This window comes from Haliotis rubra, unplaced genomic scaffold (genome assembly GCF_003918875.1).
Source record: "Haliotis rubra isolate DU_JTF1 unplaced genomic scaffold, ASM391887v1 Scf298, whole genome shotgun sequence".
Classification (NCBI taxonomy): domain Eukaryota; kingdom Metazoa; phylum Mollusca; class Gastropoda; order Lepetellida; family Haliotidae; genus Haliotis; species Haliotis rubra.
In genome coordinates, this window is record NW_025766966.1 from 1212691 (window position 1) to 1224067 (window position 11377).

Consider the following 11377-nt stretch of genomic DNA (forward strand, 5'->3'; position numbering starts at 1 on the left):
TAAGGATGATGTCCATCTCACATAAATTTATAGCACTGCGAAACAGACCAATCGTGCATTATTTTAAGTCGCGACAGATGTTAAGGAAGTAGAGAATGTGACTTAAAAGCGACCCCTTTGCATGTTCGTCAGCACGACTGCTAAGACGCGAACAATGAAGGTAACTGGAGTTAAGGAATATTGACATGCTTCTAGATTATACTATATCACTGTGCTTTTACCATTCACATCCGATGAAGAATTATACAATTGCAAGTTCGTCGCATGTGTGCAATCCACATCATTTTGATGTTTTTGTTACAGCCATTGCGTTTGATTGACGAGACCACAGATCTGAGATGTATTATCTGCCTGTATACACTTGTAGCAGCCATAACTGGAAGTCAGACAGGTAGGTAATGGGGCCATGGACAGAGTGATTTCAGCATCTAGGAACAGATTAAAGTGTAAGTAAATGTACATAGCACACAATCTTGGCATCATCTGTGGTCTAACGGTATAAAATGGTCTAGGAATAAATATCATCAATGGAGGATACCAATAAATAGCTTGACAACCGGAACGAGAAATATGAAAGATCAGTGCGACATGGTCGCCTGTTATATTTAGATCTACAACTTGAAGACCTGGAAAACACTCTCCACAACACAGTGACAAGGAAAATGGCTTCAGCATCCTTCATACAGAGCGTACAACTCAAATCTCCCTTTCATAGTTACAATTTTTGCTTGCCGAGGTGACGGTTACAATGTCTTCGTCAAATATTTGGAAAATTTATTCACTAAAATAAGCGTTACTCCTTGAACACTCCTTGAAAATAGTAAGAAACAACTGATTTAACGGCTATTGTAACATGGAAGACCACGGTATAGCTGACAAAACGAGAATCATCGCTGAGATCATTTTAACGGCACTGCCCTTGTAGAAATCCATACCATGTCCTGATCAAATGGATGCGTTTAATGCAACAGGTCCATCTTCCCATGTCAAATGACGAGCATCACATTATCAATACTGACCCAATATTGACACGATCGCAGCGGTTCTCAGGTTGCAGTATCGTTTTCTGCATGATCGACCAACTAGTTGTGATCTGTTTCTAATAGTAAAGTAGAACGCCTGTGAGGTGAGGTGAAATTGGGTTTTACGTCGTGCTTGAGAATATTTCTCTCATATGACGAAGAACGCCTGTGGGGGTTGATAAGTAACTGTGTAGGAAATTCAAGAATTTGAAACTTTCTCTACAATTGTCTGTGACGGTTCAGTTTCGATATATGTTATACATTGTCATGATGTTCTTAGTTCTTCAATGATATTTCTAACGAAACTCCTAATTCATAACACGTTTTGGAAATGTTGACACAATAATCACTGACTGAGTTTGGTTTTACGCCGCTTTTAGCAATATTCCAGCAACATCACGGCGGGGGACACCAGAAATGGGCTTCACACAATGTACCCATGTGGGGATTCGAACCCGGGTCTTCGGCGTGACGAGCCAACGCTTTAACCACTAGGCTACCCCACCGCCCCGACACAATAATCAAAGGGAGAGACACTGTATAGTCCACCGAGCTTTTTCCACGGCGTTCCAAAGGAGTACATGAATTCAGTAGGCGAACTTGTCGCATACGAAGCAATAACAATAGTCGAACATATGAAAGTGGAAATTACCAACGGATATTGAATTTGAACGAGTATTTTGTTTTCTTCAAATCCGTCCGCGTTGATACAACACAGTGAACACATTTCTATGTTCATTCATTCTGTTTGTGTTTGAGGGGACAGATGTGTTTATGGGTAACTGTTTCATGAAATTCAAATTTTGTCTCCAACTGTATGTAACACTTCGGTTTTGCTATATCGAATCTATATCTAATATTATACACTACACGCCAAAAGAAACGTTACCTCCTACCGTTATGAATTATTGAAAAACTCTTAAAGATATATTAAAAGGTATTAGTTTGCAAGAAATCTTAACAGCACAGCTTTGTGCAAATCACTAAAAATAAATTCTCAAATGCATTCATATTTAGGAGAAATGCATCCTTTTCAGAAGAGTTAAACTGTCCAATTTTCGTCCATGCCGAAATACACTAACAACATTGATTTAGATGTCCAAAAGAAAGTTTGAAATATAATTCTGCTTTGAGACAAAGATAAACCATTTATAGTCACCATTTTTCAACTATTAAAGCAATAAACAATTGTTGTAGAGTGTGTAATATTGTAAAATAATCATTGCTATGATTCCAGTCTTTTTCTCCAACATTTTCTGCTGATTTGCATTAGTGAAAACAAGTAAAACAGGTCTTTGCTATTGTGAAAAAGGGTTTAGGAACATCAAAATTAACTTTGTTAACATTTTTGCTTGCAAAGTAACATTTTTCCATTTCTTGTGTAAAATTAGCAATATCAATCGCCAAAACGCAGCAAAATTCAAGCAGTATTTGCATCCATTTCACATATGGAATGAATCTATAGGGTATGAAGAGAGCCTAGAATACATGATATGATAGACAAGTACGAGAAATATGCCACGATTAACAGCTGAAGAGAGAGAAAGAGCCATTGGGGTGGTGCAGATGGGGTCGACGTACAATGCTGTTGCCAACGCCATCGGATGCCACCGTATCATGGTTATAATACTTGTTCAGGGCTTCAGTCAGACTAGGGTCACCGTAGACAGACCAAGAAGTAGACGTCCACGCATCACAACGCCAGCTGAAGATAGGTACCTCCGTCACTAAGGCAGGAGGGTAACGTTTCTTTTGGCGTTTAGTGTATGTCATGTTGACCATTTAAACATAATTAAAAACCTTTAAGGTCATAAAACGTAATTTTCAGTTCTTTTTGTAATAGTGCTATAAAAATCTATGGGATAGATAAATTCTGAATACCTTTCTCTATTCATTCATTCTATTTGTGGTTCTTCTATTTAGTCTGAGGGCACATCTTATTTATGCCTCATATCATATTTTCCCGTTATGTTTTCAATTTGTAAGGGCTATGGAATAGAGTAATAGAATGTCATGAAAACACCACATCATGCAATTTTTGGTTCTTATAAACAGAGACCGATATATGGTCTCTGTTTTAAACAATTATTTGCAACATGTAACATTTGGACTTAGAATTAGCGCGGCCACCACGTGGCCTAAATAGGCTACTACGTGTCTTTACTATAGAGAATCGGTGTTTATCAAATTCAGTATCTAAAGATGTAATGTATAGTAGTATAAACACCAAAGTGTGTATTTGAAAAGGGAATGAACTGTATCCAGTATTGTTTAGATAGTTGATTAAACATTTTGGGAAATTTGTTTTATTGAAGATTACAATAGTTCGTCATTGTAATCTAGACATAATATTGTGGTAAAGCCACGTTAGAGTTATCAGAACGAAACTGTTAATCACTTTGTGGACAAATTGTAGAAATACGCTTATTGTACGCAAATCGTGAAACCGTCTCGTTCTAGGATAGAACAAACTCAAAGAGACCACTTATTTTAGTTGGATGAAACCATAGTCATACGCACTGTGACTATGCTGTGACCGAAACACATGTGCAGTTTACTGTAATTAAAAGCAAGGAACAGTGCAAACGAATTAGACATATTTAAATAAATATACATTGCTTCATGACTTCACAGATGGTGCAACATGCCGGGATTCAAGTCCAACGTTATGTATCAAGAGTCGTTGTGGGAATCCAGGTATCGCTGAAAACTGCCGGAGGACGTGCGGTCGCTGTAACGTAACGGGTTTGTGTTGCTGTCTATATATTTGTATTCCTTCCAACTTGAACACATGCAGAGATGTATGACAAACCAACATTGATACAGTAATATGTGAATTGCTTATGTGGCATATTAAACAATGATTCTGTGTCAGTTAAGGCTATCCATGGTGAGATTCATAGTACCAGGGTGCCGTTGTACAAAGCGACCTTAGCGCTGAGGTGAGCGTAACTCCCATACCTGAACATAGCCATAAGCTATTCTTAGCGCTAGGGTTGTTTTGTACAAGGGCACCCTGGCTTATCAACACCTTTTCACCTTAATCGTCAAGATATGTCAAATGATTGCAAATGATAAAATGTGCCCAACTGTATTAATGTTTGGTCATATTGTACTTGTTCACATCTGCTTCATTTCGCTTTGAAGATAACATGAATGAAGCTTCGAATTCCCAAATCGAAACAATTATGATCTTTTTCATTAAAAAACCCGTAACCATTTTGGTTTGGCTGAAATATGATCAATATAAAATATGATGAAAAACTGCTGTAATTGTCTAAATCTGAGGTACTGCTTGTGCATAAACGTCATAACGAAATGACGGATAATCCATAATTCATTTTTCTGTATTTCATTTTATTAGATTGTGCAGTAGGTATGTACCGGACTGGCGACTCATGCACAGAATGTCAGAGACAAACTCAGGATGACCATGATGAATGTACCAGAACGTGTCCGGAAATGGGAAGATGGGGAGACGCATGTAGCAAACGATGTGGAGTTGGATGCCGGAATCTGGTGTGCTATCAGTGGTCAGGGGAGTGTGCTCATGGTTGCATTGGGGGGAAATATGGACAACGTTGTGACCTCAACTGTGACCACTGTGGTGTCTGTGGCGATGGAGTCTCGAACTGTGACCGTGAAGATGCTTCTTGTATCTGTGGGTGTTCAGGAAACTTGTACGGAGTTAAATGTAACAAACATTGCAATAGCAAGTGTCTAAATACATTATGCAATAGTACAACAGGTGCATGTACACATGGGTGCATAGAGGGTAGGTTTGGATGGCAGTGCAACACAGCCTGCAGTGCCACATGTCTGCACGGTACATGCTACCAGAATGGATCATGCATGACGTGTGTACAGGGATATCATGGTGAACAATGTCGGGAGAGGTGTTCCAGGAACTGTGGTAGTGAGACATGTAGTAGAGATGGGAGATGCAGTCCTTGTAAACCTGGCTACTTCAAAACACACTGCCAGGAGAAATGCAGCGACAATTGTCTGAATGAAACCTGCAATCAGAACGACGGGAAATGTGATTATGGTTGTGTTTCGGGCTGGCATGGCGACACCTGTTCTGTTAAATGTCCTGAGAACTGTGCTACCGACAAGTGCAGCAGAGACAATGGTTCATGTTCAGATGGATGTGTAGCTGGTGCTTACGGTGAGCACTGTACCCTGACATGCAGTAGCCACTGCACAGACATGGAATGTTCCACTAAACCTGTCTGTACTTTGGGATGTCAAGCAGGACTGTGGGGAGAATACTGTGACAACGAGTGTCCCGACCACTGTTCAGTGTGCAACAGAAGCACTGGGTCCTGCCCTGAATGTGAGCATTAACTATACTGTAACAAGTCTTGATATGATGACTGTCAGAAATGTATCTTGATATCCAAATGTAACTTGGGTAAAGTGTAATCCCAAATCCCACATATAGCTTGTGTTACACGTGGAACACGTTCTAAATAATATTGTATGTTCATAAATTGAGGCTGTTATGAATTCTATATTGTAGAGAAAATGAAAGTTGGATTTTAAAAACATAGTTGCCCTTATAAGATAATCTTAATAGTAAATGTATTTCTTTTCCTTTCTTGAAATACATTTATACTCTTGTCTGACTATTATCAGGGTATATATGCTGTTATCACTTCCTGAATTCACAGCTAGTCACGGTCCCAACATAACCCAGATTATCGGGCCGGCAAAGCGTTGTATGCTAATCTTCGTTCTACTGGAGATTACCGTGACAAGTGTAACACGACGGTGTTATGTGCCCTTTGATGTTAAGACGGTTTCTGTGCTCAGATTTGTGTTATGGGTCTATTTAAAGGTATTTATTTGTTATTTAACTAGCTACACATATTACAAATGGTAAAACAGAGGGCACAGCTTACAATTGCAGTCCTATTCTGTGGCTTCTTTAAGTAAATATTTCACTGTGAAACACATTGCATTGTTTCCAGTGTAGGTAAAGGGTAGGCTTGGCGAAATTTAGTATAGTATATTTAAGTTCATATAGAAGATAGAAGAATATCGAATGAAAGATATGAAAACAAATTGTCAAATAGCAAATGTCAGGTAATCAGTAAGCTGTGTCATATTCATCATGATGTAAAGAATATACATCGATATTATCCTCTCTCAAGCAAATAAAGCAAAATATCTAAAGAGGCTGTGGTTGACGTTAGTGAGTGTGTTTGTTTGAGGAGTGGTAGAACGAGTGGCACGAGATTTACGTAGATTTTCTCCAGTGTGACAAGAATCTCAATCCAAGTACAACTATTGCTTTCCTTACATTCATATTCCTTGTCCATGTTTCCTTCTGAAACTGAAAGGTTGTACAGCATCAGAGAAATAAGCTTTGTATTTATATGAAAACTCGGCAGATACTATCCATCACTCATCCATCCATACATCCATCCATCCATCCATACACCCATCCATCCATCTATCCATACACCACATCCATCCATCTATCCATACACCACATCCATCATCCATAAATCCATCCATCCATCCATACACCCATCCATCCATCCATCTATCCATACACCACATCCATCATCCATCCATCCATCCATCCACCACCATCCCATCCATCCATCCTATCCATACACCATCCATCCCATCATCCATACGTCCATCCATCCATCCATCCATACATACATACACATACATACATACACACACATACAGACAGACAGACAGACATACATACAGACATTAGAATTATTCTGCTGTACTGTGCAGAGAAATATTACGATGCTACTGTTGTCATAGTTTCAGGGTCCCTTCACAGACTTGTCGTCGTCTTGCCAGCATGTCTCGGTGTTTTCATCCTTGTCATTGCCGTCATGATCGTCAGGTGAAATCTTTGCAAACTCTTTTTGATACAAGCGAAAGAAATTGCGCCGGGTCAAACCTTATAACATTAACAGAAATGCCCTCTTGGTCTGTGTGTATCTGAAACCTTTAACATATATTCATGAACACCTTTAACGACTTAACTTGTTTCTATCAGGAGGAGAGAGTGTACGTCTTGTCCGGGTTTCCACAGAAGTATATCACCAATCAACCCTGACAGCAGACCAGAAGAAATCTCACTGCAAGAGTTTAATGTATCACGCAACAGTGAAAATTCTCAGTATGACGTGATCCCGGATATAAATAACGACCTCGCTGTGGAAGAGAGAGACTACGAACAACTGCAAGCACCCCGACCAGACACTGGCTACATGCCGTTAGTATATACTTGGCAGTGAGATAAACTTGAGTGTCAGTAAAAGATCCTCTATTTATTACCTGTGTCACTGCAATTTGATGATGTCATCAACAGTGTCTTATTACCTGCAACAATATTTCTATCAATATTGCGTGTATGTATATATTGTATATGATCTTTGAATGCTTTCCTGTATGACTATAGGGTTTTCAAAATACGTACTTTTGTCCTCACAAGCACGGAAATGAGACATGAAAGGATTATTACGTGATGTCTTAAATGCAACTATATTCGTTGTGTGTCATGTAGAGTAGTGTTTGACAGTTCCTATGTAAATGGGCGGTCGGGCAGCCTAGTGGTTAAAGCGTTCGCTCGTCACGCCGAAGACCCGGGTTCGATTCCCCACATGGGTACAATGTGTGAAGCCCATTTCTGGTGTCCCCCACTGTGATATTGCTGGAATATTGCTAAAAGCGGCGTAAAACTAAACTCACTCACTCACTCCTATGTAAATGTCAGGAACAGCAACAAATATATCTCTAATTTTGTACAGAGTTGCTCACATATTTTTGTAAATAAATCATTATAAAGTCGTTTATTTACAATGCGTTCTTGATAGATTCCTTCGCCCTTCTGACGTGTTTGGAAATGGGCGAAAATCAAAATGTTATAAGATATTTGCATTTTTCCTTAACAGAATATACATGATACACTCAGTAAGGTCAGGTCAGCCCCCTCAGAAAAATAATTGTTTCATTCACTGGTAAGAGTGAATGACCATTCATAAAGAATGGTGAATAAAAAGAGATTGGTACTTATTCCACTGTAGTAATCGACAAAATGCTTTGCCGCTTTGGGTAACCAAATGGAATATACTTAAAATCAGTGCACATCTTGACTGGACATGCGAAATACGTACAGGGGAGTCAAGTAATAAGTTTGAAATTACTCGAATTACATATAACGGTATGGTAGTTTTGGTTGTCGCAATTCTTCACAACTGCAGAAATGTTGGTACGTTTAATCCGAAAAGAATACATTTGATGAAGATGCTGATTTTGCAACACAGTGGGTGGGTGATTGTGTTGGAATGGGTAGGAGTAGGGGAGAGGGCGGTTGTATGAAACATGATATATGTATGCGTATACTGTGGAAAGGGATCCTGGGTAATGAATGACAGTAGCACAAAGATGGCTACATTATGCATAGTTATGGCTACAAAATGTAATTTCAGAAAGAAATATGTATGGAAAGTGTTTGATGCAGACACAATAGATTGTGGGTAGGTAGTTATATTTGTTATGAATGTCATGTTCTTTGCAAGTACGAATGCTTGCTTTCAAAGACATTTTGAAACAAATGTCCACCAACGTTTAACAAGTGTGAAATGGATAAAACGTTATGTTCGAAAGAGCAATGTTGTGCGAAAATGGAAACCCTTACCTGGAATTACCTGCATTTTGAATACAAATATTTTACGCTTTTGTAACAGCGGTCTTTTAATGCATTTTGAAATTGAGAGCATTTTCAACAACAAAAACATGGACACACTGTAAAGGCGGGGCTATGCGATTAATGAGGTTATGGTGGTCAGTTGTTTCATCAGGATCATATCATTCGGTAGTTTTGTTTTATTGAGAGTATATTCTTATTTAAATGAAACCAAAACGGGTGTTCGATTATTCCCCTGTTCTATCTTATACCAATCACCACTTCTCACAAGTGGTCTCTTGAAGTGATTTCATATGTTTGACGGTGACTGTAACAGACAAGTGAAAAGCTATGCGATTTGATTAGAATGATAAATTGTTTTATCTCTATGATTGACTGTGATTGACTTTGAAAAACATGAAACAGGTCGTTGCAGTTTCCTGACTAATGAACAAATGATATATCATATCATATAACAAATAAGTCTTCATATGTTCATATGGCTTTGTTGGCAGAACGATCTGAGATACCATTTCCTTGTCAGGCAAAGATACTAGATGACACTACAATGTCCTGCAAACCCCACCAAACACATAGCTGCCGTGAACTTCAGTTTTTGTTGATAAAAACATTTTTCAGACTCATTTCATTGCACACACACGCTCACACGCACACACATACACACACATGTAAAATATCATCATCCCACATGTTCCAGGGGCTGTGGGGTAGCCTAGTGGTTAAGCGTTCGTTCGTCACGCCGAAGACCCGGGTTCGATTCCCCACAGGGGCATATTGTGTGAAGCCCGTTTCTGGTGTCCCCCGCCATGATACTGCTGGAATATTGCTAAAAGCGGCGTAAATCCCAACCCACTCACTCAATCACTCAATCACTCACTCACCCAATGCTCCACATACATCTACACTCAGGTGAGGCAGTATGGGTACGAATATCCAAACATGACATTCGTTAATGCACGTCCACCGAAGATATGGTTCAGCTAGAACTGACAATGGTAATTTCGCTGAGCCAGGACTCTCACTAACTCCAAATGAATATGTTTCTTCTCACACTAACTGTAAACACAATGACAAACTATCCTTTCATCATGTTTATAACTGTTCACTCTTAGATAGAACATATTGTCTATTGCTAATATATATTATAAAATTGACACTTGAACTACATAATGTGGCATGCACATTGGCATGTTTGTAGCACACTATACAATACCAAGTTGGAATGTTACCAACGGTGGGGGTGTCAAATTACAATTGGTGTTAAAGTGTCAATACACAATGTTATGTGTCAGTGTTCACATGGTACAATATCACTTGCCCATGGAAAGAGGAATGTGATCAGTGTTGTCTGTGATTGTCCAGTATTCACGAGGAGCACCGAGAAAGTGTCTATCAAATCCTGCGTTTAAGGAGGCACCAGGAAAGAAAAAGACTATAATATTGATCTGTGACTTTCTATGGGCTAACATTGTGTCCTCAAAAGTTGAGGTGTGAATTATTATGACATTATGATTGTCTGTTTTTTGTTTGTTTTGTTTGTTTTTTCTAATGCTATATCAACCCATCACTGATAGTACTGGTATTGTAATTTATATTTTCAGTGTCAGCGGCATGGTATTTCTTTGAAGCTTCACAATCATGTGTTGTACTCGCTTTGGGTCCTTAACCTGGTAAATGTTGAGCTACAAGCAGGTGATGCTTTAATTTATTTATTTTTGTGGTTTTTTTTACGCTCTAAACTCATGATGGACGGTATGGTTTGATTATGATTACTGGTGTTTGTAGATTCTTTTGAGGTCATAACCCGTTAAATATTCTCCTAAATGAAATTAGCAGTATTATGATTCCATTTTAAAGACGCTACATTTTTTTTATTTGATAACTATATCACGAGAGGTCACCATGATCTGATGGTCACGGGTGTTTTTAAGAATACATGTGTATCAGCGTTGTCGAATAACATACTCATGAGTGATCGTGCTACGTTCAATAAATTTATAGTATTTTGCATTCATACAATGTGCTCAATAAGCTATCTGTGCTAATTAACACTTGACTCAACTACTGTATTATCCAAATCATTATTATACATTTGTTCATTACCCTTTTGATTTCCGTCTATGGTAAAGCATTGAATATGTCTATATAGAATAGGATATGTAACAAACAACAGTACAACAGTACTCACGTTGTTTCACAACACAATGCATCTAATAGCACAGGTATCCAGTCCGTTTTGGTTGTGCCCCGAACATGCATCCTTAACACACACATTCTCGTGCTAAGCGCCCACATCGTGGTCTCTCGCAATGGACATGAGTCGACATGGATACAAACTTATTACTGTTAACTATGATATGATATAGATATTTTGGGCAATTGATATGAATATGATTAACTCTCTCTCTCTATGTATATATATGTATGTATGTGTGTATATGTATATATGTGTATGTGTGTATGTGTATGTATTTGTGTGTATGTTTATGTGTATACATGTATGTGTGTGTATGGTCACGGGTGTATATGTGTATATATGTGTGTATATATATATATATATGTGTGTGTATGTATATATATATGTGTGTGTGTGTGTTTGTGTGTTTAAATCGCAACCCGTTAAACAATTGCTTAAATGAAATTGACACGTTTACGGCTTCATTCTTAAAGC

The 11377-nt window shown here is 38.5% G+C and overlaps 1 long non-coding RNA gene across 1 annotated transcript; it reads left to right on the plus strand.

Moving 5' to 3' along the window:
- Window positions 1–5251: 5251 nt before the first annotated feature.
- Window positions 5252–7852, plus strand: LOC124282321. Its single transcript, XR_006900127.1, has 3 exons — window positions 5252–5358; window positions 6813–6897; window positions 7054–7852. It is a non-coding gene; the product is annotated as an uncharacterized LOC124282321 (long non-coding RNA).
- Window positions 7853–11377: the final 3525 nt, after the last annotated feature.